The sequence below is a fragment of the Oryctolagus cuniculus genome, chromosome 10, assembly GCF_051225735.1.
Source record: "Oryctolagus cuniculus isolate XC-2025 breed Fujian yellow rabbit chromosome 10, ASM5122573v1, whole genome shotgun sequence".
In the NCBI taxonomy this organism is placed as follows: domain Eukaryota; kingdom Metazoa; phylum Chordata; class Mammalia; order Lagomorpha; family Leporidae; genus Oryctolagus; species Oryctolagus cuniculus.
The window spans coordinates 74,470,946-74,497,491 of NC_142876.1; the positions used below are offsets into that span (position 1 = coordinate 74,470,946).

At 69.6% G+C, this 26,546-nt stretch overlaps 10 non-coding genes across 10 annotated transcripts; all 10 read left to right on the forward strand.

The window, feature by feature from the left end:
- Positions 1–2,315: 2,315 nt before the first annotated feature.
- LOC149124197 (5S ribosomal RNA) lies at positions 2,316–2,434 on the forward strand. Its single transcript, XR_016215412.1, has one exon. It is a non-coding gene; the product is annotated as a 5S ribosomal RNA (ribosomal RNA).
- A 2,364-nt stretch (positions 2,435–4,798) lies between these two features.
- LOC149124198 (5S ribosomal RNA) lies at positions 4,799–4,917 on the forward strand. Its single transcript, XR_016215413.1, has one exon. It is a non-coding gene; the product is annotated as a 5S ribosomal RNA (ribosomal RNA).
- A 2,371-nt stretch (positions 4,918–7,288) lies between these two features.
- On the forward strand, positions 7,289–7,407 carry LOC149124199 (5S ribosomal RNA). The gene has a single exon (XR_016215414.1). It is a non-coding gene; the product is annotated as a 5S ribosomal RNA (ribosomal RNA).
- Positions 7,408–9,750: 2,343 nt separating this feature from the next.
- LOC149124200 (5S ribosomal RNA) lies at positions 9,751–9,869 on the forward strand. Its single transcript, XR_016215415.1, has one exon. It is a non-coding gene; the product is annotated as a 5S ribosomal RNA (ribosomal RNA).
- A 2,330-nt stretch (positions 9,870–12,199) lies between these two features.
- Positions 12,200–12,318, forward strand: LOC149124201 (5S ribosomal RNA). Its single transcript, XR_016215416.1, has one exon. It is a non-coding gene; the product is annotated as a 5S ribosomal RNA (ribosomal RNA).
- A 2,338-nt stretch (positions 12,319–14,656) lies between these two features.
- LOC149124202 (5S ribosomal RNA) lies at positions 14,657–14,775 on the forward strand. Its single transcript, XR_016215417.1, has one exon. It is a non-coding gene; the product is annotated as a 5S ribosomal RNA (ribosomal RNA).
- A 2,327-nt stretch (positions 14,776–17,102) lies between these two features.
- On the forward strand, positions 17,103–17,221 carry LOC149124203 (5S ribosomal RNA). The gene has a single exon (XR_016215418.1). It is a non-coding gene; the product is annotated as a 5S ribosomal RNA (ribosomal RNA).
- A 2,335-nt stretch (positions 17,222–19,556) lies between these two features.
- On the forward strand, positions 19,557–19,675 carry LOC149124204 (5S ribosomal RNA). The gene has a single exon (XR_016215419.1). It is a non-coding gene; the product is annotated as a 5S ribosomal RNA (ribosomal RNA).
- A 2,327-nt stretch (positions 19,676–22,002) lies between these two features.
- LOC149124205 (5S ribosomal RNA) lies at positions 22,003–22,121 on the forward strand. Its single transcript, XR_016215420.1, has one exon. It is a non-coding gene; the product is annotated as a 5S ribosomal RNA (ribosomal RNA).
- A 2,359-nt stretch (positions 22,122–24,480) lies between these two features.
- On the forward strand, positions 24,481–24,599 carry LOC149124206 (5S ribosomal RNA). Its single transcript, XR_016215421.1, has one exon. It is a non-coding gene; the product is annotated as a 5S ribosomal RNA (ribosomal RNA).
- The last annotated feature ends 1,947 nt before the right edge of the window (positions 24,600–26,546 follow it).

Consider the following 26,546-nt stretch of genomic DNA (forward strand, 5'->3'; position numbering starts at 1 on the left):
TCGCCTTTGGCTGGCTGCCTAGCCACGCCCCCATCCGCCAGCCCGCACGCCGGGACCCCTGCGACCCCCAACGCAGCTCCAGCAGGGGGCAGAAGCCCGACCCCTCCACCTGGCAGCCCCAGCCCGCCCGCGCCTCGGGCCTGGGCCTGGGCCTGGGCCTGGGCACGGGCACGGGCACGGGCACGGGCACGGGCGGGCCGGCCAGCTGTCCCCGGCTGCCGCAGCCCCACCGCCAACCCCGGGGCCCACCCCGGGACACAGGCCACGCCCCGCGCCATCCAGCGCGCCCCCTCCAACCCCAAACCAGCGACTCACCGCCCGCCAGGGCGCTCCCCTGCCGGCCGCCCCAACCCCGCAGCCCGCCGCACCAGCAGCTCCCGGCACCTGCACTCCCACCGCCCCTCCCGGGCTCCTGTCTCCCAGGGAGCCCAATGACTGTGACCACGACCACGACCACGACCACCGCCCGAAGACGACGCCAGGGCGCGGTTGCCCACCACTCAGGGCCCGGTGCCTCGCGCAGCCCAACCCGCGGGCCCTCTGCGCCACCTGGCCGTGCGGCGGCCACGCGCCACAGCCGCGGAAGCCCTCCAGAGCGCAAAGGAGGGACCCCACACCAAGCCTCGCAGGCAATACAGGCACCCTCTCCCTCTGTCTCTGACTTACACCAACACCTACACGTCTCTCTCTCTTTCTCTCTCTCTCTCTGTCTCTCTCTCCTCTCTCTGTCCCCCTCTCCCCCATCAGCCCTGACTCACACAGCATCCAAACGGGGCACCCTTTTGGCAGGCCAGGCAGAGACCCGCGGCCACAGGCTGCGTGCCCACAGGACCTCCCCGGGACAGAGGGTCCGTGGCAGGCAGGCAGCACACAGCCTGTGGTCTCTGTGGGGAGCAACTCGGATTGGACTGAGTTACTGGAATTAAGACTTATTCTATGCATCTGCTCTCCCACAATATGGCGCTGGGAGAGGAGAAAACAGCTTCTATGCAGCTGCCTCTTGCCAACTTGAGTGATGACCTCCAGGAGCTGATCCTGCTCCTGATTGGAGGAGAGCAGCGTACTTGGCGTGTGGGCAGCCGAGTTGGGATTGGCGGAAGAGGACTATAAAGGAGGAGAGAGACAACATGCACCAGGAACATCTAAGGGGAACACCTGTGCAGCCCCCGAGAGAGCCGGCCGGCCGGCCGGCGGTGTGCCGCTCCCCCGCGGAAGTGGGGAATGTGGCAGGGGGAACCGCCCTTCCACGGAGGTGGAAGGGACGGTAGCCAACCCGGGAAGAACCAGCAGCAAACCCGGGGAGGGCCGAGCAGACGAAAGAACAGCGCAGGGTCCTGTGTCGTTCCTCCATGAAGAGGGGGAGCGACAGTCTCGAACTGGCTGCCGGGCTGGAGGGTGCGGGTCGCGCTGAAGCGCCCCACCCTCCCGTGAGGGAACGGGCGCTGAGGACGGAAATCCCTCTGTGCCACGAAGGGTGTCGGGGTGTGCGACTGTGTGCCCCTTGTGTAGGCGTGTGTGTGTGTGTGTGTGTGTGTGTGAGTGCCCACGCGAGCGTGCGGCGGGGGTGATTCCGTGCGCTGCCGCCCTCCTTCCCGACCTGCTGCCCCACTTGGGCCCCCGTGACCGAGCGGGGACAAGGGTCCCCAGGCCCTCAGCTGTCCTCGCGGCGTGGGAGTGTGTGGAGGCGCGGCGGCCGTGCCGGGGGAGGGCGGGCGACCTGTGCGTCAGCGGTGGGGGGGCTGCTGGCGGCCGGGTAGGAGGGAAGGCCCGGGCCGCGGTGGTGTGGGGCGCCGAACCCCCTGGTGCCGGGACCCGCGAGCCGCGGGGCGCAGCCCTGGGCAGGCGTGGAGGCTGCCGGGCACGGCTGGCGTGTGGCTGGGCGATGGCGGCAGGCAGGGGATCCGGCCTAGAAAGAGAGAGTAGGAGTTCCCTGTGGCCAGCGGCAGCCGGAGGAGGTTGGCTCCCCTTGGCTTGGCGGCAGCGTGCCGACTGGGCGCCCGGTGCTGCAGGTCCTGGGCTGGGCAGGCGGAGGGCTGGAGTTCGGGCACTGGTGCAGGGCTAGGCGGAGGGCGGCTGAGGAGGAGGGGGGGGGAGGAGGAGAAGAGAAGAGAAGAGAAAAGAGGGAGGAGGCGGAGGAGAAGCGGCAGCGGGAGCGGGAGCGGGAATGGGAATGGGAATGGGAATGGGAGTGAGAGCGGGGAGCGGGCAGGAGGAGGAGGAGGAGGCGGCGGCGGCGGCGGCGGCGGCGGCGGCGGCGGCGGCGGCGGCGGCTGTGCGGGCGCGCACTCAAGAGGGGCCTGGAGGCAGCCTCTGGCGTCTACGGCCATACCACCCTGAACGCGCCCGATCTCGTCTGATCTCGGAAGCTAAGCAGGGTCGGGCCTGGTTAGTACTTGGATGGGAGACCGCCTGGGAATACCGGGTGCTGTAGGCTTTTGCCCCGCGGCACCCTCCCCTTTTGCTCGCCTTTGGCTGGCTGCCTAGCCACGCCCCCATCCGCCAGCCCGCACGCCGGGACCCCTGCGACCCCCAACGCAGCTCCAGCAGGGGGCAGAAGCCCGACCCCTCCACCTGGCAGCCCCAGCCCGCCCGCGCCTCGGGCCTGGGCCTGGGCCTGGGCCTGGGCACGGGCACGGGCACGGGCACGGGCACGGGCGGGCCGGCCAGCTGTCCCCGGCTGCCGCAGCCCCACCGCCAACCCCGGGGCCCACCCCGGGACACAGGCCACGCCCCGCGCCATCCAGCGCGCCCCCTCCAACCCCAAACCAGCGACTCACCGCCCGCCAGGGCGCTCCCCTGCCGGCCGCCCCAACCCCGCAGCCCGCCGCACCAGCAGCTCCCGGCACCTGCACTCCCACCGCCCCTCCCGGGCTCCTGTCTCCCAGGGAGCCCAATGACTGTGACCACGACCACGACCACGACCACCGCCCGAAGACGACGCCAGGGCGCGGTTGCCCACCACTCAGGGCCCGGTGCCTCGCGCAGCCCAACCCGCGGGCCCTCTGCGCCACCTGGCCGTGCGGCGGCCACGCGCCACAGCCGCGGAAGCCCTCCAGAGCGCAAAGGAGGGACCCCACACCAAGCCTCGCAGGCAATACAGGCACCCTCTCCCTCTGTCTCTGACTTACACCAACACCTACACGTCTCTCTCTCTTTCTCTCTCTCTCTCTGTCTCTCTCTCCTCTCTCTGTCCCCCTCTCCCCCATCAGCCCTGACTCACACAGCATCCAAACGGGGCACCCTTTTGGCAGGCCAGGCAGAGACCCGCGGCCACAGGCTGCGTGCCCACAGGACCTCCCCGGGACAGAGGGTCCGTGGCAGGCAGGCAGCACACAGCCTGTGGTCTCTGTGGGGAGCAACTCGGATTGGACTGAGTTACTGGAATTAAGACTTATTCTATGCATCTGCTCTCCCACAATATGGCGCTGGGAGAGGAGAAAACAGCTTCTATGCAGCTGCCTCTTGCCAACTTGAGTGATGACCTCCAGGAGCTGATCCTGCTCCTGATTGGAGGAGAGCAGCGTACTTGGCGTGTGGGCAGCCGAGTTGGGATTGGCGGAAGAGGACTATAAAGGAGGAGAGAGACAACATGCACCAGGAACATCTAAGGGGAACACCTGTGCAGCCCCCGAGAGAGCCGGCCGGCCGGCCGGCGGTGTGCCGCTCCCCCGCGGAAGTGGGGAATGTGGCAGGGGGAACCGCCCTTCCACGGAGGTGGAAGGGACGGTAGCCAACCCGGGAAGAACCAGCAGCAAACCCGGGGAGGGCCGAGCAGACGAAAGAACAGCGCAGGGTCCTGTGTCGTTCCTCCATGAAGAGGGGGAGCGACAGTCTCGAACTGGCTGCCGGGCTGGAGGGTGCGGGTCGCGCTGAAGCGCCCCACCCTCCCGTGAGGGAACGGGCGCTGAGGACGGAAATCCCTCTGTGCCACGAAGGGTGTCGGGGTGTGCGACTGTGTGCCCCTTGTGTAGGCGTGTGTGTGTGTGTGTGTGTGTGTGTGTGTGAGTGCCCACGCGAGCGTGCGGCGGGGGTGATTCCGTGCGCTGCCGCCCTCCTTCCCGACCTGCTGCCCCACTTGGGCCCCCGTGACCGAGCGGGGACAAGGGTCCCCAGGCCCTCAGCTGTCCTCGCGGCGTGGGAGTGTGTGGAGGCGCGGCGGCCGTGCCGGGGGAGGGCGGGCGACCTGTGCGTCAGCGGTGGGGGGGCTGCTGGTGGCCGGGTAGGAGGGAAGGCCCGGGCCGCGGTGGTGTGGGGCGCCGAACCCCCTGGTGCCGGGACCCGCGAGCCGCGGGGCGCAGCCCTGGGCAGGCGTGGAGGCTGCCGGGCACGGCTGGCGTGTGGCTGGGCGATGGCGGCAGGCAGGGGATCCGGCCTAGAAAGAGAGAGTAGGAGTTCCCTGTGGCCAGCGGCAGCCGGAGGAGGTTGGCTCCCCTTGGCTTGGCGGCAGCGTGCCGACTGGGCGCCCGGTGCTGCAGGTCCTGGGCTGGGCAGGCGGAGGGCTGGAGTTCGGGCACTGGTGCAGGGCTAGGCGGAGGGCGGCTGAGGAGGAGGGGGGGGAGGAGGAGAAGAGAAGAGAAGAGAAAAGAGGGAGGAGGCGGAGGAGAAGCGGCAGCGGGAGCGGGAGCGGGAATGGGAATGGGAATGGGAATGGGAGTGAGAGCGGGGAGCGGGCAGGAGGAGGAGGAGGAGGAGGAGGCGGCGGCGGCGGCGGCGGCGGCGGCGGCGGCGGCGGCGGCGGCGGCGGCGGCGGCGGCTGTGCGGGCGCGCACTCAAGAGGGGCCTGGAGGCAGCCTCTGGCGTCTACGGCCATACCACCCTGAACGCGCCCGATCTCGTCTGATCTCGGAAGCTAAGCAGGGTCGGGCCTGGTTAGTACTTGGATGGGAGACCGCCTGGGAATACCGGGTGCTGTAGGCTTTTGCCCCGCGGCACCCTCCCCTTTTGCTCGCCTTTGGCTGGCTGCCTAGCCACGCCCCCATCCGCCAGCCCGCACGCCGGGACCCCTGCGACCCCCAACGCAGCTCCAGCAGGGGGCAGAAGCCCGACCCCTCCACCTGGCAGCCCCAGCCCGCCCGCGCCTCGGGCCTGGGCCTGGGCCTGGGCCTGGGCACGGGCACGGGCACGGGCACGGGCACGGGCGGGCCGGCCAGCTGTCCCCGGCTGCCGCAGCCCCACCGCCAACCCCGGGGCCCACCCCGGGACACAGGCCACGCCCCGCGCCATCCAGCGCGCCCCCTCCAACCCCAAACCAGCGACTCACCGCCCGCCAGGGCGCTCCCCTGCCGGCCGCCCCAACCCCGCAGCCCGCCGCACCAGCAGCTCCCGGCACCTGCACTCCCACCGCCCCTCCCGGGCTCCTGTCTCCCAGGGAGCCCAATGACTGTGACCACGACCACGACCACGACCACCGCCCGAAGACGACGCCAGGGCGCGGTTGCCCACCACTCAGGGCCCGGTGCCTCGCGCAGCCCAACCCGCGGGCCCTCTGCGCCACCTGGCCGTGCGGCGGCCACGCGCCACAGCCGCGGAAGCCCTCCAGAGCGCAAAGGAGGGACCCCACACCAAGCCTCGCAGGCAATACAGGCACCCTCTCCCTCTGTCTCTGACTTACACCAACACCTACACGTCTCTCTCTCTTTCTCTCTCTCTCTCTGTCTCTCTCTCCTCTCTCTGTCCCCCTCTCCCCCATCAGCCCTGACTCACACAGCATCCAAACGGGGCACCCTTTTGGCAGGCCAGGCAGAGACCCGCGGCCACAGGCTGCGTGCCCACAGGACCTCCCCGGGACAGAGGGTCCGTGGCAGGCAGGCAGCACACAGCCTGTGGTCTCTGTGGGGAGCAACTCGGATTGGACTGAGTTACTGGAATTAAGACTTATTCTATGCATCTGCTCTCCCACAATATGGCGCTGGGAGAGGAGAAAACAGCTTCTATGCAGCTGCCTCTTGCCAACTTGAGTGATGACCTCCAGGAGCTGATCCTGCTCCTGATTGGAGGAGAGCAGCGTACTTGGCGTGTGGGCAGCCGAGTTGGGATTGGCGGAAGAGGACTATAAAGGAGGAGAGAGACAACATGCACCAGGAACATCTAAGGGGAACACCTGTGCAGCCCCCGAGAGAGCCGGCCGGCCGGCCGGCGGTGTGCCGCTCCCCCGCGGAAGTGGGGAATGTGGCAGGGGGAACCGCCCTTCCACGGAGGTGGAAGGGACGGTAGCCAACCCGGGAAGAACCAGCAGCAAACCCGGGGAGGGCCGAGCAGACGAAAGAACAGCGCAGGGTCCTGTGTCGTTCCTCCATGAAGAGGGGGAGCGACAGTCTCGAACTGGCTGCCGGGCTGGAGGGTGCGGGTCGCGCTGAAGCGCCCCACCCTCCCGTGAGGGAACGGGCGCTGAGGACGGAAATCCCTCTGTGCCACGAAGGGTGTCGGGGTGTGCGACTGTGTGCCCCTTGTGTAGGCGTGTGTGTGTGTGTGTGTGTGTGTGTGTGTGAGTGCCCACGCGAGCGTGCGGCGGGGGTGATTCCGTGCGCTGCCGCCCTCCTTCCCGACCTGCTGCCCCACTTGGGCCCCCGTGACCGAGCGGGGACAAGGGTCCCCAGGCCCTCAGCTGTCCTCGCGGCGTGGGAGTGTGTGGAGGCGCGGCGGCCGTGCCGGGGGAGGGCGGGCGACCTGTGCGTCAGCGGTGGGGGGGCTGCTGGCGGCCGGGTAGGAGGGAAGGCCCGGGCCGCGGTGGTGTGGGGCGCCGAACCCCCTGGTGCCGGGACCCGCGAGCCGCGGGGCGCAGCCCTGGGCAGGCGTGGAGGCTGCCGGGCACGGCTGGCGTGTGGCTGGGCGATGGCGGCAGGCAGGGGATCCGGCCTAGAAAGAGAGAGTAGGAGTTCCCTGTGGCCAGCGGCAGCCGGAGGAGGTTGGCTCCCCTTGGCTTGGCGGCAGCGTGCCGACTGGGCGCCCGGTGCTGCAGGTCCTGGGCTGGGCAGGCGGAGGGCTGGAGTTCGGGCACTGGTGCAGGGCTAGGCGGAGGGCGGCTGAGGAGGAGGGGGGGGGAGGAGGAGAAGAGAAGAGAAGAGAAAAGAGGGAGGAGGCGGAGGAGAAGCGGCAGCGGGAGCGGGAGCGGGAATGGGAATGGGAATGGGAATGGGAGTGAGAGCGGGGAGCGGGCAGGAGGAGGAGGAGGAGGAGGAGGCGGCGGCGGCGGCGGCGGCGGCGGCGGCGGCGGCGGCGGCGGCGGCGGCGGCGGCGGCGGCGGCTGTGCGGGCGCGCACTCAAGAGGGGCCTGGAGGCAGCCTCTGGCGTCTACGGCCATACCACCCTGAACGCGCCCGATCTCGTCTGATCTCGGAAGCTAAGCAGGGTCGGGCCTGGTTAGTACTTGGATGGGAGACCGCCTGGGAATACCGGGTGCTGTAGGCTTTTGCCCCGCGGCACCCTCCCCTTTTGCTCGCCTTTGGCTGGCTGCCTAGCCACGCCCCCATCCGCCAGCCCGCACGCCGGGACCCCTGCGACCCCCAACGCAGCTCCAGCAGGGGGCAGAAGCCCGACCCCTCCACCTGGCAGCCCCAGCCCGCCCGCGCCTCGGGCCTGGGCCTGGGCCTGGGCCTGGGCACGGGCACGGGCACGGGCACGGGCACGGGCGGGCCGGCCAGCTGTCCCCGGCTGCCGCAGCCCCACCGCCAACCCCGGGGCCCACCCCGGGACACAGGCCACGCCCCGCGCCATCCAGCGCGCCCCCTCCAACCCCAAACCAGCGACTCACCGCCCGCCAGGGCGCTCCCCTGCCGGCCGCCCCAACCCCGCAGCCCGCCGCACCAGCAGCTCCCGGCACCTGCACTCCCACCGCCCCTCCCGGGCTCCTGTCTCCCAGGGAGCCCAATGACTGTGACCACGACCACGACCACGACCACCGCCCGAAGACGACGCCAGGGCGCGGTTGCCCACCACTCAGGGCCCGGTGCCTCGCGCAGCCCAACCCGCGGGCCCTCTGCGCCACCTGGCCGTGCGGCGGCCACGCGCCACAGCCGCGGAAGCCCTCCAGAGCGCAAAGGAGGGACCCCACACCAAGCCTCGCAGGCAATACAGGCACCCTCTCCCTCTGTCTCTGACTTACACCAACACCTACACGTCTCTCTCTCTTTCTCTCTCTCTCTCTGTCTCTCTCTCCTCTCTCTGTCCCCCTCTCCCCCATCAGCCCTGACTCACACAGCATCCAAACGGGGCACCCTTTTGGCAGGCCAGGCAGAGACCCGCGGCCACAGGCTGCGTGCCCACAGGACCTCCCCGGGACAGAGGGTCCGTGGCAGGCAGGCAGCACACAGCCTGTGGTCTCTGTGGGGAGCAACTCGGATTGGACTGAGTTACTGGAATTAAGACTTATTCTATGCATCTGCTCTCCCACAATATGGCGCTGGGAGAGGAGAAAACAGCTTCTATGCAGCTGCCTCTTGCCAACTTGAGTGATGACCTCCAGGAGCTGATCCTGCTCCTGATTGGAGGAGAGCAGCGTACTTGGCGTGTGGGCAGCCGAGTTGGGATTGGCGGAAGAGGACTATAAAGGAGGAGAGAGACAACATGCACCAGGAACATCTAAGGGGAACACCTGTGCAGCCCCCGAGAGAGCCGGCCGGCCGGCCGGCGGTGTGCCGCTCCCCCGCGGAAGTGGGGAATGTGGCAGGGGGAACCGCCCTTCCACGGAGGTGGAAGGGACGGTAGCCAACCCGGGAAGAACCAGCAGCAAACCCGGGGAGGGCCGAGCAGACGAAAGAACAGCGCAGGGTCCTGTGTCGTTCCTCCATGAAGAGGGGGAGCGACAGTCTCGAACTGGCTGCCGGGCTGGAGGGTGCGGGTCGCGCTGAAGCGCCCCACCCTCCCGTGAGGGAACGGGCGCTGAGGACGGAAATCCCTCTGTGCCACGAAGGGTGTCGGGGTGTGCGACTGTGTGCCCCTTGTGTAGGCGTGTGTGTGTGTGTGTGTGTGTGTGTGAGTGCCCACGCGAGCGTGCGGCGGGGGTGATTCCGTGCGCTGCCGCCCTCCTTCCCGACCTGCTGCCCCACTTGGGCCCCCGTGACCGAGCGGGGACAAGGGTCCCCAGGCCCTCAGCTGTCCTCGCGGCGTGGGAGTGTGTGGAGGCGCGGCGGCCGTGCCGGGGGAGGGCGGGCGACCTGTGCGTCAGCGGTGGGGGGGCTGCTGGCGGCCGGGTAGGAGGGAAGGCCCGGGCCGCGGTGGTGTGGGGCGCCGAACCCCCTGGTGCCGGGACCCGCGAGCCGCGGGGCGCAGCCCTGGGCAGGCGTGGAGGCTGCCGGGCACGGCTGGCGTGTGGCTGGGCGATGGCGGCAGGCAGGGGATCCGGCCTAGAAAGAGAGAGTAGGAGTTCCCTGTGGCCAGCGGCAGCCGGAGGAGGTTGGCTCCCCTTGGCTTGGCGGCAGCGTGCCGACTGGGCGCCCGGTGCTGCAGGTCCTGGGCTGGGCAGGCGGAGGGCTGGAGTTCGGGCACTGGTGCAGGGCTAGGCGGAGGGCGGCTGAGGAGGAGGGGGGGGGAGGAGGAGAAGAGAAGAGAAGAGAAAAGAGGGAGGAGGCGGAGGAGAAGCGGCAGCGGGAGCGGGAGCGGGAATGGGAATGGGAATGGGAATGGGAGTGAGAGCGGGGAGCGGGCAGGAGGAGGAGGAGGAGGCGGCGGCGGCGGCGGCGGCGGCGGCGGCGGCGGCGGCGGCGGCGGCTGTGCGGGCGCGCACTCAAGAGGGGCCTGGAGGCAGCCTCTGGCGTCTACGGCCATACCACCCTGAACGCGCCCGATCTCGTCTGATCTCGGAAGCTAAGCAGGGTCGGGCCTGGTTAGTACTTGGATGGGAGACCGCCTGGGAATACCGGGTGCTGTAGGCTTTTGCCCCGCGGCACCCTCCCCTTTTGCTCGCCTTTGGCTGGCTGCCTAGCCACGCCCCCATCCGCCAGCCCGCACGCCGGGACCCCTGCGACCCCCAACGCAGCTCCAGCAGGGGGCAGAAGCCCGACCCCTCCACCTGGCAGCCCCAGCCCGCCCGCGCCTCGGGCCTGGGCCTGGGCCTGGGCCTGGGCACGGGCACGGGCACGGGCACGGGCACGGGCGGGCCGGCCAGCTGTCCCCGGCTGCCGCAGCCCCACCGCCAACCCCGGGGCCCACCCCGGGACACAGGCCACGCCCCGCGCCATCCAGCGCGCCCCCTCCAACCCCAAACCAGCGACTCACCGCCCGCCAGGGCGCTCCCCTGCCGGCCGCCCCAACCCCGCAGCCCGCCGCACCAGCAGCTCCCGGCACCTGCACTCCCACCGCCCCTCCCGGGCTCCTGTCTCCCAGGGAGCCCAATGACTGTGACCACGACCACGACCACGACCACCGCCCGAAGACGACGCCAGGGCGCGGTTGCCCACCACTCAGGGCCCGGTGCCTCGCGCAGCCCAACCCGCGGGCCCTCTGCGCCACCTGGCCGTGCGGCGGCCACGCGCCACAGCCGCGGAAGCCCTCCAGAGCGCAAAGGAGGGACCCCACACCAAGCCTCGCAGGCAATACAGGCACCCTCTCCCTCTGTCTCTGACTTACACCAACACCTACACGTCTCTCTCTCTTTCTCTCTCTCTCTCTGTCTCTCTCTCCTCTCTCTGTCCCCCTCTCCCCCATCAGCCCTGACTCACACAGCATCCAAACGGGGCACCCTTTTGGCAGGCCAGGCAGAGACCCGCGGCCACAGGCTGCGTGCCCACAGGACCTCCCCGGGACAGAGGGTCCGTGGCAGGCAGGCAGCACACAGCCTGTGGTCTCTGTGGGGAGCAACTCGGATTGGACTGAGTTACTGGAATTAAGACTTATTCTATGCATCTGCTCTCCCACAATATGGCGCTGGGAGAGGAGAAAACAGCTTCTATGCAGCTGCCTCTTGCCAACTTGAGTGATGACCTCCAGGAGCTGATCCTGCTCCTGATTGGAGGAGAGCAGCGTACTTGGCGTGTGGGCAGCCGAGTTGGGATTGGCGGAAGAGGACTATAAAGGAGGAGAGAGACAACATGCACCAGGAACATCTAAGGGGAACACCTGTGCAGCCCCCGAGAGAGCCGGCCGGCCGGCCGGCGGTGTGCCGCTCCCCCGCGGAAGTGGGGAATGTGGCAGGGGGAACCGCCCTTCCACGGAGGTGGAAGGGACGGTAGCCAACCCGGGAAGAACCAGCAGCAAACCCGGGGAGGGCCGAGCAGACGAAAGAACAGCGCAGGGTCCTGTGTCGTTCCTCCATGAAGAGGGGGAGCGACAGTCTCGAACTGGCTGCCGGGCTGGAGGGTGCGGGTCGCGCTGAAGCGCCCCACCCTCCCGTGAGGGAACGGGCGCTGAGGACGGAAATCCCTCTGTGCCACGAAGGGTGTCGGGGTGTGCGACTGTGTGCCCCTTGTGTAGGCGTGTGTGTGTGTGTGTGTGTGTGTGTGTGAGTGCCCACGCGAGCGTGCGGCGGGGGTGATTCCGTGCGCTGCCGCCCTCCTTCCCGACCTGCTGCCCCACTTGGGCCCCCGTGACCGAGCGGGGACAAGGGTCCCCAGGCCCTCAGCTGTCCTCGCGGCGTGGGAGTGTGTGGAGGCGCGGCGGCCGTGCCGGGGGAGGGCGGGCGACCTGTGCGTCAGCGGTGGGGGGGCTGCTGGCGGCCGGGTAGGAGGGAAGGCCCGGGCCGCGGTGGTGTGGGGCGCCGAACCCCCTGGTGCCGGGACCCGCGAGCCGCGGGGCGCAGCCCTGGGCAGGCGTGGAGGCTGCCGGGCACGGCTGGCGTGTGGCTGGGCGATGGCGGCAGGCAGGGGATCCGGCCTAGAAAGAGAGAGTAGGAGTTCCCTGTGGCCAGCGGCAGCCGGAGGAGGTTGGCTCCCCTTGGCTTGGCGGCAGCGTGCCGACTGGGCGCCCGGTGCTGCAGGTCCTGGGCTGGGCAGGCGGAGGGCTGGAGTTCGGGCACTGGTGCAGGGCTAGGCGGAGGGCGGCTGAGGAGGAGGGGGGGGGAGGAGGAGAAGAGAAGAGAAGAGAAAAGAGGGAGGAGGCGGAGGAGAAGCGGCAGCGGGAGCGGGAGCGGGAGCGGGAATGGGAATGGGAATGGGAGTGAGAGCGGGGAGCGGGCAGGAGGAGGAGGAGGAGGAGGAGGCGGCGGCGGCGGCGGCGGCGGCGGCTGTGCGGGCGCGCACTCAAGAGGGGCCTGGAGGCAGCCTCTGGCGTCTACGGCCATACCACCCTGAACGCGCCCGATCTCGTCTGATCTCGGAAGCTAAGCAGGGTCGGGCCTGGTTAGTACTTGGATGGGAGACCGCCTGGGAATACCGGGTGCTGTAGGCTTTTGCCCCGCGGCACCCTCCCCTTTTGCTCGCCTTTGGCTGGCTGCCTAGCCACGCCCCCATCCGCCAGCCCGCACGCCGGGACCCCTGCGACCCCCAACGCAGCTCCAGCAGGGGGCAGAAGCCCGACCCCTCCACCTGGCAGCCCCAGCCCGCCCGCGCCTCGGGCCTGGGCCTGGGCCTGGGCCTGGGCACGGGCACGGGCACGGGCACGGGCACGGGCGGGCCGGCCAGCTGTCCCCGGCTGCCGCAGCCCCACCGCCAACCCCGGGGCCCACCCCGGGACACAGGCCACGCCCCGCGCCATCCAGCGCGCCCCCTCCAACCCCAAACCAGCGACTCACCGCCCGCCAGGGCGCTCCCCTGCCGGCCGCCCCAACCCCGCAGCCCGCCGCACCAGCAGCTCCCGGCACCTGCACTCCCACCGCCCCTCCCGGGCTCCTGTCTCCCAGGGAGCCCAATGACTGTGACCACGACCACGACCACGACCACCGCCCGAAGACGACGCCAGGGCGCGGTTGCCCACCACTCAGGGCCCGGTGCCTCGCGCAGCCCAACCCGCGGGCCCTCTGCGCCACCTGGCCGTGCGGCGGCCACGCGCCACAGCCGCGGAAGCCCTCCAGAGCGCAAAGGAGGGACCCCACACCAAGCCTCGCAGGCAATACAGGCACCCTCTCCCTCTGTCTCTGACTTACACCAACACCTACACGTCTCTCTCTCTTTCTCTCTCTCTCTCTGTCTCTCTCTCCTCTCTCTGTCCCCCTCTCCCCCATCAGCCCTGACTCACACAGCATCCAAACGGGGCACCCTTTTGGCAGGCCAGGCAGAGACCCGCGGCCACAGGCTGCGTGCCCACAGGACCTCCCCGGGACAGAGGGTCCGTGGCAGGCAGGCAGCACACAGCCTGTGGTCTCTGTGGGGAGCAACTCGGATTGGACTGAGTTACTGGAATTAAGACTTATTCTATGCATCTGCTCTCCCACAATATGGCGCTGGGAGAGGAGAAAACAGCTTCTATGCAGCTGCCTCTTGCCAACTTGAGTGATGACCTCCAGGAGCTGATCCTGCTCCTGATTGGAGGAGAGCAGCGTACTTGGCGTGTGGGCAGCCGAGTTGGGATTGGCGGAAGAGGACTATAAAGGAGGAGAGAGACAACATGCACCAGGAACATCTAAGGGGAACACCTGTGCAGCCCCCGAGAGAGCCGGCCGGCCGGCCGGCGGTGTGCCGCTCCCCCGCGGAAGTGGGGAATGTGGCAGGGGGAACCGCCCTTCCACGGAGGTGGAAGGGACGGTAGCCAACCCGGGAAGAACCAGCAGCAAACCCGGGGAGGGCCGAGCAGACGAAAGAACAGCGCAGGGTCCTGTGTCGTTCCTCCATGAAGAGGGGGAGCGACAGTCTCGAACTGGCTGCCGGGCTGGAGGGTGCGGGTCGCGCTGAAGCGCCCCACCCTCCCGTGAGGGAACGGGCGCTGAGGACGGAAATCCCTCTGTGCCACGAAGGGTGTCGGGGTGTGCGACTGTGTGCCCCTTGTGTAGGCGTGTGTGTGTGTGTGTGTGTGTGTGTGTGTGAGTGCCCACGCGAGCGTGCGGCGGGGGTGATTCCGTGCGCTGCCGCCCTCCTTCCCGACCTGCTGCCCCACTTGGGCCCCCGTGACCGAGCGGGGACAAGGGTCCCCAGGCCCTCAGCTGTCCTCGCGGCGTGGGAGTGTGTGGAGGCGCGGCGGCCGTGCCGGGGGAGGGCGGGCGACCTGTGCGTCAGCGGTGGGGGGGCTGCTGGCGGCCGGGTAGGAGGGAAGGCCCGGGCCGCGGTGGTGTGGGGCGCCGAACCCCCTGGTGCCGGGACCCGCGAGCCGCGGGGCGCAGCCCTGGGCAGGCGTGGAGGCTGCCGGGCACGGCTGGCGTGTGGCTGGGCGATGGCGGCAGGCAGGGGATCCGGCCTAGAAAGAGAGAGTAGGAGTTCCCTGTGGCCAGCGGCAGCCGGAGGAGGTTGGCTCCCCTTGGCTTGGCGGCAGCGTGCCGACTGGGCGCCCGGTGCTGCAGGTCCTGGGCTGGGCAGGCGGAGGGCTGGAGTTCGGGCACTGGTGCAGGGCTAGGCGGAGGGCGGCTGAGGAGGAGGGGGGGGGAGGAGGAGAAGAGAAGAGAAGAGAAAAGAGGGAGGAGGCGGAGGAGAAGCGGCAGCGGGAGCGGGAGCGGGAATGGGAATGGGAATGGGAATGGGAGTGAGAGCGGGGAGCGGGCAGGAGGAGGAGGAGGAGGCGGCGGCGGCGGCGGCGGCGGCGGCGGCGGCGGCGGCTGTGCGGGCGCGCACTCAAGAGGGGCCTGGAGGCAGCCTCTGGCGTCTACGGCCATACCACCCTGAACGCGCCCGATCTCGTCTGATCTCGGAAGCTAAGCAGGGTCGGGCCTGGTTAGTACTTGGATGGGAGACCGCCTGGGAATACCGGGTGCTGTAGGCTTTTGCCCCGCGGCACCCTCCCCTTTTGCTCGCCTTTGGCTGGCTGCCTAGCCACGCCCCCATCCGCCAGCCCGCACGCCGGGACCCCTGCGACCCCCAACGCAGCTCCAGCAGGGGGCAGAAGCCCGACCCCTCCACCTGGCAGCCCCAGCCCGCCCGCGCCTCGGGCCTGGGCCTGGGCCTGGGCCTGGGCACGGGCACGGGCACGGGCACGGGCACGGGCGGGCCGGCCAGCTGTCCCCGGCTGCCGCAGCCCCACCGCCAACCCCGGGGCCCACCCCGGGACACAGGCCACGCCCCGCGCCATCCAGCGCGCCCCCTCCAACCCCAAACCAGCGACTCACCGCCCGCCAGGGCGCTCCCCTGCCGGCCGCCCCAACCCCGCAGCCCGCCGCACCAGCAGCTCCCGGCACCTGCACTCCCACCGCCCCTCCCGGGCTCCTGTCTCCCAGGGAGCCCAATGACTGTGACCACGACCACGACCACGACCACCGCCCGAAGACGACGCCAGGGCGCGGTTGCCCACCACTCAGGGCCCGGTGCCTCGCGCAGCCCAACCCGCGGGCCCTCTGCGCCACCTGGCCGTGCGGCGGCCACGCGCCACAGCCGCGGAAGCCCTCCAGAGCGCAAAGGAGGGACCCCACACCAAGCCTCGCAGGCAATACAGGCACCCTCTCCCTCTGTCTCTGACTTACACCAACACCTACACGTCTCTCTCTCTTTCTCTCTCTCTCTCTGTCTCTCTCTCCTCTCTCTGTCCCCCTCTCCCCCATCAGCCCTGACTCACACAGCATCCAAACGGGGCACCCTTTTGGCAGGCCAGGCAGAGACCCGCGGCCACAGGCTGCGTGCCCACAGGACCTCCCCGGGACAGAGGGTCCGTGGCAGGCAGGCAGCACACAGCCTGTGGTCTCTGTGGGGAGCAACTCGGATTGGACTGAGTTACTGGAATTAAGACTTATTCTATGCATCTGCTCTCCCACAATATGGCGCTGGGAGAGGAGAAAACAGCTTCTATGCAGCTGCCTCTTGCCAACTTGAGTGATGACCTCCAGGAGCTGATCCTGCTCCTGATTGGAGGAGAGCAGCGTACTTGGCGTGTGGGCAGCCGAGTTGGGATTGGCGGAAGAGGACTATAAAGGAGGAGAGAGACAACATGCACCAGGAACATCTAAGGGGAACACCTGTGCAGCCCCCGAGAGAGCCGGCCGGCCGGCCGGCGGTGTGCCGCTCCCCCGCGGAAGTGGGGAATGTGGCAGGGGGAACCGCCCTTCCACGGAGGTGGAAGGGACGGTAGCCAACCCGGGAAGAACCAGCAGCAAACCCGGGGAGGGCCGAGCAGACGAAAGAACAGCGCAGGGTCCTGTGTCGTTCCTCCATGAAGAGGGGGAGCGACAGTCTCGAACTGGCTGCCGGGCTGGAGGGTGCGGGTCGCGCTGAAGCGCCCCACCCTCCCGTGAGGGAACGGGCGCTGAGGACGGAAATCCCTCTGTGCCACGAAGGGTGTCGGGGTGTGCGACTGTGTGCCCCTTGTGTAGGCGTGTGTGTGTGTGTGTGTGTGTGTGTGTGAGTGCCCACGCGAGCGTGCGGCGGGGGTGATTCCGTGCGCTGCCGCCCTCCTTCCCGACCTGCTGCCCCACTTGGGCCCCCGTGACCGAGCGGGGACAAGGGTCCCCAGGCCCTCAGCTGTCCTCGCGGCGTGGGAGTGTGTGGAGGCGCGGCGGCCGTGCCGGGGGAGGGCGGGCGACCTGTGCGTCAGCGGTGGGGGGGCTGCTGGCGGCCGGGTAGGAGGGAAGGCCCGGGCCGCGGTGGTGTGGGGCGCCGAACCCCCTGGTGCCGGGACCCGCGAGCCGCGGGGCGCAGCCCTGGGCAGGCGTGGAGGCTGCCGGGCACGGCTGGCGTGTGGCTGGGCGATGGCGGCAGGCAGGGGATCCGGCCTAGAAAGAGAGAGTAGGAGTTCCCTGTGGCCAGCGGCAGCCGGAGGAGGTTGGCTCCCCTTGGCTTGGCGGCAGCGTGCCGACTGGGCGCCCGGTGCTGCAGGTCCTGGGCTGGGCAGGCGGAGGGCTGGAGTTCGGGCACTGGTGCAGGGCTAGGCGGAGGGCGGCTGAGGAGGAGGGGGGGGGAGGAGGAGAAGAGAAGAGAAGAGAAAAGAGGGAGGAGGCGGAGGAGAAGCGGCAGCGGGAGCGGGAGCGGGAATGGGAATGGGAATGGGAATGGGAGTGAGAGCGGGGAGCGGGCAGGAGGAGGAGGAGGAGGAGGCGGCGGCGGCGGCGGCGGCGGCGGCTGTGCGGGCGCGCACTCAAGAGGGGCCTGGAGGCAGCCTCTGGCGTCTACGGCCATACCACCCTGAACGCGCCCGATCTCGTCTGATCTCGGAAGCTAAGCAGGGTCGGGCCTGGTTAGTACTTGGATGGGAGACCGCCTGGGAATACCGGGTGCTGTAGGCTTTTGCCCCGCGGCACCCTCCCCTTTTGCTCGCCTTTGGCTGGCTGCCTAGCCACGCCCCCATCCGCCAGCCCGCACGCCGGGACCCCTGCGACCCCCAACGCAGCTCCAGCAGGGGGCAGAAGCCCGACCCCTCCACCTGGCAGCCCCAGCCCGCCCGCGCCTCGGGCCTGGGCCTGGGCCTGGGCCTGGGCACGGGCACGGGCACGGGCACGGGCACGGGCGGGCCGGCCAGCTGTCCCCGGCTGCCGCAGCCCCACCGCCAACCCCAGGGCCCACCCCGGGACACAGGCCACGCCCCGCGCCATCCAGCGCGCCCCCTCCAACCCCAAACCAGCGACTCACCGCCCGCCAGGGCGCTCCCCTGCCGGCCGCCCCAACCCCGCAGCCCGCCGCACCAGCAGCTCCCGGCACCTGCACTCCCACCGCCCCTCCCGGGCTCCTGTCTCCCAGGGAGCCCAATGACTGTGACCACGACCACGACCACGACCACCGCCCGAAGACGACGCCAGGGCGCGGTTGCCCACCACTCAGGGCCCGGTGCCTCGCGCAGCCCAACCCGCGGGCCCTCTGCGCCACCTGGCCGTGCGGCGGCCACGCGCCACAGCCGCGGAAGCCCTCCAGAGCGCAAAGGAGGGACCCCACACCAAGCCTCGCAGGCAATACAGGCACCCTCTCCCTCTGTCTCTGACTTACACCAACACCTACACGTCTCTCTCTCTTTCTCTCTCTCTCTCTGTCTCTCTCTCCTCTCTCTGTCCCCCTCTCCCCCATCAGCCCTGACTCACACAGCATCCAAACGGGGCACCCTTTTGGCAGGCCAGGCAGAGACCCGCGGCCACAGGCTGCGTGCCCACAGGACCTCCCCGGGACAGAGGGTCCGTGGCAGGCAGGCAGCACACAGCCTGTGGTCTCTGTGGGGAGCAACTCGGATTGGACTGAGTTACTGGAATTAAGACTTATTCTATGCATCTGCTCTCCCACAATATGGCGCTGGGAGAGGAGAAAACAGCTTCTATGCAGCTGCCTCTTGCCAACTTGAGTGATGACCTCCAGGAGCTGATCCTGCTCCTGATTGGAGGAGAGCAGCGTACTTGGCGTGTGGGCAGCCGAGTTGGGATTGGCGGAAGAGGACTATAAAGGAGGAGAGAGACAACATGCACCAGGAACATCTAAGGGGAACACCTGTGCAGCCCCCGAGAGAGCCGGCCGGCCGGCCGGCGGTGTGCCGCTCCCCCGCGGAAGTGGGGAATGTGGCAGGGGGAACCGCCCTTCCACGGAGGTGGAAGGGACGGTAGCCAACCCGGGAAGAACCAGCAGCAAACCCGGGGAGGGCCGAGCAGACGAAAGAACAGCGCAGGGTCCTGTGTCGTTCCTCCATGAAGAGGGGGAGCGACAGTCTCGAACTGGCTGCCGGGCTGGAGGGTGCGGGTCGCGCTGAAGCGCCCCACCCTCCCGTGAGGGAACGGGCGCTGAGGACGGAAATCCCTCTGTGCCACGAAGGGTGTCGGGGTGTGCGACTGTGTGCCCCTTGTGTAGGCGTGTGTGTGTGTGTGTGTGTGTGTGTGTGTGAGTGCCCACGCGAGCGTGCGGCGGGGGTGATTCCGTGCGCTGCCGCCCTCCTTCCCGACCTGCTGCCCCACTTGGGCCCCCGTGACCGAGCGGGGACAAGGGTCCCCAGGCCCTCAGCTGTCCTCGCGGCGTGGGAGTGTGTGGAGGCGCGGCGGCCGTGCCGGGGGAGGGCGGGCGACCTGTGCGTCAGCGGTGGGGGGGCTGCTGGCGGCCGGGTAGGAGGGAAGGCCCGGGCCGCGGTGGTGTGGGGCGCCGAACCCCCTGGTGCCGGGACCCGCGAGCCGCGGGGCGCAGCCCTGGGCAGGCGTGGAGGCTGCCGGGCACGGCTGGCGTGTGGCTGGGCGATGGCGGCAGGCAGGGGATCCGGCCTAGAAAGAGAGAGTAGGAGTTCCCTGTGGCCAGCGGCAGCCGGAGGAGGTTGGCTCCCCTTGGCTTGGCGGCAGCGTGCCGACTGGGCGCCCGGTGCTGCAGGTCCTGGGCTGGGCAGGCGGAGGGCTGGAGTTCGGGCACTGGTGCAGGGCTAGGCGGAGGGCGGCTGAGGAGGAGGGGGGGGGAGGAGGAGAAGAGAAGAGAAGAGAAAAGAGGGAGGAGGCGGAGGAGAAGCGGCAGCGGGAGCGGGAGCGGGAATGGGAATGGGAATGGGAATGGGAGTGAGAGCGGGGAGCGGGCAGGAGGAGGAGGAGGAGGAGGAGGAGGCGGCGGCGGCGGCGGCGGCGGCGGCTGTGCGGGCGCGCACTCAAGAGGGGCCTGGAGGCAGCCTCTGGCGTCTACGGCCATACCACCCTGAACGCGCCCGATCTCGTCTGATCTCGGAAGCTAAGCAGGGTCGGGCCTGGTTAGTACTTGGATGGGAGACCGCCTGGGAATACCGGGTGCTGTAGGCTTTTGCCCCGCGGCACCCTCCCCTTTTGCTCGCCTTTGGCTGGCTGCCTAGCCACGCCCCCATCCGCCAGCCCGCACGCCGGGACCCCTGCGACCCCCAACGCAGCTCCAGCAGGGGGCAGAAGCCCGACCCCTCCACCTGGCAGCCCCAGCCCGCCCGCGCCTCGGGCCTGGGCCTGGGCCTGGGCCTGGGCACGGGCACGGGCACGGGCACGGGCACGGGCGGGCCGGCCAGCTGTCCCCGGCTGCCGCAGCCCCACCGCCAACCCCGGGGCCCACCCCGGGACACAGGCCACGCCCCGCGCCATCCAGCGCGCCCCCTCCAACCCCAAACCAGCGACTCACCGCCCGCCAGGGCGCTCCCCTGCCGGCCGCCCCAACCCCGCAGCCCGCCGCACCAGCAGCTCCCGGCACCTGCACTCCCACCGCCCCTCCCGGGCTCCTGTCTCCCAGGGAGCCCAATGACTGTGACCACGACCACGACCACGACCACCGCCCGAAGACGACGCCAGGGCGCGGTTGCCCACCACTCAGGGCCCGGTGCCTCGCGCAGCCCAACCCGCGGGCCCTCTGCGCCACCTGGCCGTGCGGCGGCCACGCGCCACAGCCGCGGAAGCCCTCCAGAGCGCAAAGGAGGGACCCCACACCAAGCCTCGCAGGCAATACAGGCACCCTCTCCCTCTGTCTCTGACTTACACCAACACCTACACGTCTCTCTCTCTTTCTCTCTCTCTCTCTGTCTCTCTCTCCTCTCTCTGTCCCCCTCTCCCCCATCAGCCCTGACTCACACAGCATCCAAACGGGGCACCCTTTTGGCAGGCCAGGCAGAGACCCGCGGCCACAGGCTGCGTGCCCACAGGACCTCCCCGGGACAGAGGGTCCGTGGCAGGCAGGCAGCACACAGCCTGTGGTCTCTGTGGGGAGCAACTCGGATTGGACTGAGTTACTGGAATTAAGACTTATTCTATGCATCTGCTCTCCCACAATATGGCGCTGGGAGAGGAGAAAACAGCTTCTATGCAGCTGCCTCTTGCCAACTTGAGTGATGACCTCCAGGAGCTGATCCTGCTCCTGATTGGAGGAGAGCAGCGTACTTGGCGTGTGGGCAGCCGAGTTGGGATTGGCGGAAGAGGACTATAAAGGAGGAGAGAGACAACATGCACCAGGAACATCTAAGGGGAACACCTGTGCAGCCCCCGAGAGAGCCGGCCGGCCGGCCGGCGGTGTGCCGCTCCCCCGCGGAAGTGGGGAATGTGGCAGGGGGAACCGCCCTTCCACGGAGGTGGAAGGGACGGTAGCCAACCCGGGAAGAACCAGCAGCAAACCCGGGGAGGGCCGAGCAGACGAAAGAACAGCGCAGGGTCCTGTGTCGTTCCTCCATGAAGAGGGGGAGCGACAGTCTCGAACTGGCTGCCGGGCTGGAGGGTGCGGGTCGCGCTGAAGCGCCCCACCCTCCCGTGAGGGAACGGGCGCTGAGGACGGAAATCCCTCTGTGCCACGAAGGGTGTCGGGGTGTGCGACTGTGTGCCCCTTGTGTAGGCGTGTGTGTGTGTGTGTGTGTGTGTGTGTGAGTGCCCACGCGAGCGTGCGGCGGGGGTGATTCCGTGCGCTGCCGCCCTCCTTCCCGACCTGCTGCCCCACTTGGGCCCCCGTGACCGAGCGGGGACAAGGGTCCCCAGGCCCTCAGCTGTCCTCGCGGCGTGGGAGTGTGTGGAGGCGCGGCGGCCGTGCCGGGGGAGGGCGGGCGACCTGTGCGTCAGCGGTGGGGGGGCTGCTGGCGGCCGGGTAGGAGGGAAGGCCCGGGCCGCGGTGGTGTGGGGCGCCGAACCCCCTGGTGCCGGGACCCGCGAGCCGCGGGGCGCAGCCCTGGGCAGGCGTGGAGGCTGCCGGGCACGGCTGGCGTGTGGCTGGGCGATGGCGGCAGGCAGGGGATCCGGCCTAGAAAGAGAGAGTAGGAGTTCCCTGTGGCCAGCGGCAGCCGGAGGAGGTTGGCTCCCCTTGGCTTGGCGGCAGCGTGCCGACTGGGCGCCCGGTGCTGCAGGTCCTGGGCTGGGCAGGCGGAGGGCTGGAGTTCGGGCACTGGTGCAGGGCTAGGCGGAGGGCGGCTGAGGAGGAGGGGGGGGGAGGAGGAGAAGAGAAGAGAAGAGAAAAGAGGGAGGAGGCGGAGGAGAAGCGGCAGCGGGAGCGGGAGCGGGAATGGGAATGGGAATGGGAATGGGAGTGAGAGCGGGGAGCGGGCAGGAGGAGGAGGAGGAGGAGGCGGCGGCGGCGGCGGCGGCGGCGGCTGTGCGGGCGCGCACTCAAGAGGGGCCTGGAGGCAGCCTCTGGCGTCTACGGCCATACCACCCTGAACGCGCCCGATCTCGTCTGATCTCGGAAGCTAAGCAGGGTCGGGCCTGGTTAGTACTTGGATGGGAGACCGCCTGGGAATACCGGGTGCTGTAGGCTTTTGCCCCGCGGCACCCTCCCCTTTTGCTCGCCTTTGGCTGGCTGCCTAGCCACGCCCCCATCCGCCAGCCCGCACGCCGGGACCCCTGCGACCCCCAACGCAGCTCCAGCAGGGGGCAGAAGCCCGACCCCTCCACCTGGCAGCCCCAGCCCGCCCGCGCCTCGGGCCTGGGCCTGGGCCTGGGCCTGGGCCTGGGCACGGGCACGGGCACGGGCACGGGCACGGGCGGGCCGGCCAGCTGTCCCCGGCTGCCGCAGCCCCACCGCCAACCCCAGGGCCCACCCCGGGACACAGGCCACGCCCCGCGCCATCCAGCGCGCCCCCTCCAACCCCAAACCAGCGACTCACCGCCCGCCAGGGCGCTCCCCTGCCGGCCGCCCCAACCCCGCAGCCCGCCGCACCAGCAGCTCCCGGCACCTGCACTCCCACCGCCCCTCCCGGGCTCCTGTCTCCCAGGGAGCCCAATGACTGTGACCACGACCACGACCACGACCACCGCCCGAAGACGACGCCAGGGCGCGGTTGCCCACCACTCAGGGCCCGGTGCCTCGCGCAGCCCAACCCGCGGGCCCTCTGCGCCACCTGGCCGTGCGGCGGCCACGCGCCACAGCCGCGGAAGCCCTCCAGAGCGCAAAGGAGGGACCCCACACCAAGCCTCGCAGGCAATACAGGCACCCTCTCCCTCTGTCTCTGACTTACACCAACACCTACACGTCTCTCTCTCTTTCTCTCTCTCTCTCTGTCTCTCTCTCCTCTCTCTGTCCCCCTCTCCCCCATCAGCCCTGACTCACACAGCATCCAAACGGGGCACCCTTTTGGCAGGCCAGGCAGAGACCCGCGGCCACAGGCTGCGTGCCCACAGGACCTCCCCGGGACAGAGGGTCCGTGGCAGGCAGGCAGCACACAGCCTGTGGTCTCTGTGGGGAGCAACTCGGATTGGACTGAGTTACTGGAATTAAGACTTATTCTATGCATCTGCTCTCCCACAATATGGCGCTGGGAGAGGAGAAAACAGCTTCTATGCAGCTGCCTCTTGCCAACTTGAGTGATGACCTCCAGGAGCTGATCCTGCTCCTGATTGGAGGAGAGCAGCGTACTTGGCGTGTGGGCAGCCGAGTTGGGATTGGCGGAAGAGGACTATAAAGGAGGAGAGAGACAACATGCACCAGGAACATCTAAGGGGAACACCTGTGCAGCCCCCGAGAGAGCCGGCCGGCCGGCCGGCGGTGTGCCGCTCCCCCGCGGAAGTGGGGAATGTGGCAGGGGGAACCGCCCTTCCACGGAGGTGGAAGGGACGGTAGCCAACCCGGGAAGAACCAGCAGCAAACCCGGGGAGGGCCGAGCAGACGAAAGAACAGCGCAGGGTCCTGTGTCGTTCCTCCATGAAGAGGGGGAGCGACAGTCTCGAACTGGCTGCCGGGCTGGAGGGTGCGGGTCGCGCTGAAGCGCCCCACCCTCCCGTGAGGGAACGGGCGCTGAGGACGGAAATCCCTCTGTGCCACGAAGGGTGTCGGGGTGTGCGACTGTGTGCCCCTTGTGTAGGCGTGTGTGTGTGTGTGTGTGTGTGTGTGTGTGAGTGCCCACGCGAGCGTGCGGCGGGGGTGATTCCGTGCGCTGCCGCCCTCCTTCCCGACCTGCTGCCCCACTTGGGCCCCCGTGACCGAGCGGGGACAAGGGTCCCCAGGCCCTCAGCTGTCCTCGCGGCGTGGGAGTGTGTGGAGGCGCGGCGGCCGTGCCGGGGGAGGGCGGGCGACCTGTGCGTCAGCGGTGGGGGGGCTGCTGGCGGCCGGGTAGGAGGGAAGGCCCGGGCCGCGGTGGTGTGGGGCGCCGAACCCCCTGGTGCCGGGACCCGCGAGCCGCGGGGCGCAGCCCTGGGCAGGCGTGGAGGCTGCCGGGCACGGCTGGCGTGTGGCTGGGCGATGGCGGCAGGCAGGGGATCCGGCCTAGAAAGAGAGAGTAGGAGTTCCCTGTGGCCAGCGGCAGCCGGAGGAGGTTGGCTCCCCTTGGCTTGGCGGCAGCGTGCCGACTGGGCGCCCGGTGCTGCAGGTCCTGGGCTGGGCAGGCGGAGGGCTGGAGTTCGGGCACTGGTGCAGGGCTAGGCGGAGGGCGGCTGAGGAGGAGGGGGGGGGAGGAGGAGAAGAGAAGAGAAGAGAAAAGAGGGAGGAGGCGGAGGAGAAGCGGCAGCGGGAGCGGGAGCGGGAGCGGGAGTGGGAATGGGAATGGGAATGGGAGTGAGAGCGGGGAGCGGGCAGGAGGAGGAGGAGGAGGCGGCGGCGGCGGCGGCGGCGGCGGCGGCGGCGGCGGCGGCGGCGGCTGTGCGGGCGCGCACTCAAGAGGGGCCTGGAGGCAGCCTCTGGCGTCTACGGCCATACCACCCTGAACGCGCCCGATCTCGTCTGATCTCGGAAGCTAAGCAGGGTCGGGCCTGGTTAGTACTTGGATGGGAGACCGCCTGGGAATACCGGGTGCTGTAGGCTTTTGCCCCGCGGCACCCTCCCCTTTTGCTCGCCTTTGGCTGGCTGCCTAGCCACGCCCCCATCCGCCAGCCCGCACGCCGGGACCCCTGCGACCCCCAACGCAGCTCCAGCAGGGGGCAGAAGCCCGACCCCTCCACCTGGCAGCCCCAGCCCGCCCGCGCCTCGGGCCTGGGCCTGGGCCTGGGCCTGGGCACGGGCACGGGCACGGGCACGGGCACGGGCGGGCCGGCCAGCTGTCCCCGGCTGCCGCAGCCCCACCGCCAACCCCGGGGCCCACCCCGGGACACAGGCCACGCCCCGCGCCATCCAGCGCGCCCCCTCCAACCCCAAACCAGCGACTCACCGCCCGCCAGGGCGCTCCCCTGCCGGCCGCCCCAACCCCGCAGCCCGCCGCACCAGCAGCTCCTGGCACCTGCACTCCCACCGCCCCTCCCGGGCTCCTGTCTCCCAGGGAGCCCAATGACTGTGACCACGACCACGACCACGACCACCGCCCGAAGACGACGCCAGGGCGCGGTTGCCCACCACTCAGGGCCCGGTGCCTCGCGCAGCCCAACCCGCGGGCCCTCTGCGCCACCTGGCCGTGCGGCGGCCACGCGCCACAGCCGCGGAAGCCCTCCAGAGCGCAAAGGAGGGACCCCACACCAAGCCTCGCAGGCAATACAGGCACCCTCTCCCTCTGTCTCTGACTTACACCAACACCTACACGTCTCTCTCTCTTTCTCTCTCTCTCTCTGTCTCTCTCTCCTCTCTCTGTCCCCCTCTCCCCCATCAGCCCTGACTCACACAGCATCCAAACGGGGCACCCTTTTGGCAGGCCAGGCAGAGACCCGCGGCCACAGGCTGCGTGCCCACAGGACCTCCCCGGGACAGAGGGTCCGTGGCAGGCAGGCAGCACACAGCCTGTGGTCTCTGTGGGGAGCAACTCGGATTGGACTGAGTTACTGGAATTAAGACTTATTCTATGCATCTGCTCTCCCACAATATGGCGCTGGGAGAGGAGAAAACAGCTTCTATGCAGCTGCCTCTTGCCAACTTGAGTGATGACCTCCAGGAGCTGATCCTGCTCCTGATTGGAGGAGAGCAGCGTACTTGGCGTGTGGGCAGCCGAGTTGGGATTGGCGGAAGAGGACTATAAAGGAGGAGAGAGACAACATGCACCAGGAACATCTAAGGGGAACACCTGTGCAGCCCCCGAGAGAGCCGGCCGGCCGGCCGGCGGTGTGCCGCTCCCCCGCGGAAGTGGGGAATGTGGCAGGGGGAACCGCCCTTCCACGGAGGTGGAAGGGACGGTAGCCAACCCGGGAAGAACCAGCAGCAAACCCGGGGAGGGCCGAGCAGACGAAAGAACAGCGCAGGGTCCTGTGTCGTTCCTCCATGAAGAGGGGGAGCGACAGTCTCGAACTGGCTGCCGGGCTGGAGGGTGCGGGTCGCGCTGAAGCGCCCCACCCTCCCGTGAGGGAACGGGCGCTGAGGACGGAAATCCCTCTGTGCCACGAAGGGTGTCGGGGTGTGCGACTGTGTGCCCCTTGTGTAGGCGTGTGTGTGTGTGTGTGTGTGTGTGTGTGAGTGCCCACGCGAGCGTGCGGCGGGGGTGATTCCGTGCGCTGCCGCCCTCCTTCCCGACCTGCTGCCCCACTTGGGCCCCCGTGACCGAGCGGGGACAAGGGTCCCCAGGCCCTCAGCTGTCCTCGCGGCGTGGGAGTGTGTGGAGGCGCGGCGGCCGTGCCGGGGGAGGGCGGGCGACCTGTGCGTCAGCGGTGGGGGGGCTGCTGGCGGCCGGGTAGGAGGGAAGGCCCGGGCCGCGGTGGTGTGGGGCGCCGAACCCCCTGGTGCCGGGACCCGCGAGCCGCGGGGCGCAGCCCTGGGCAGGCGTGGAGGCTGCCGGGCACGGCTGGCGTGTGGCTGGGCGATGGCGGCAGGCAGGGGATCCGGCCTAGAAAGAGA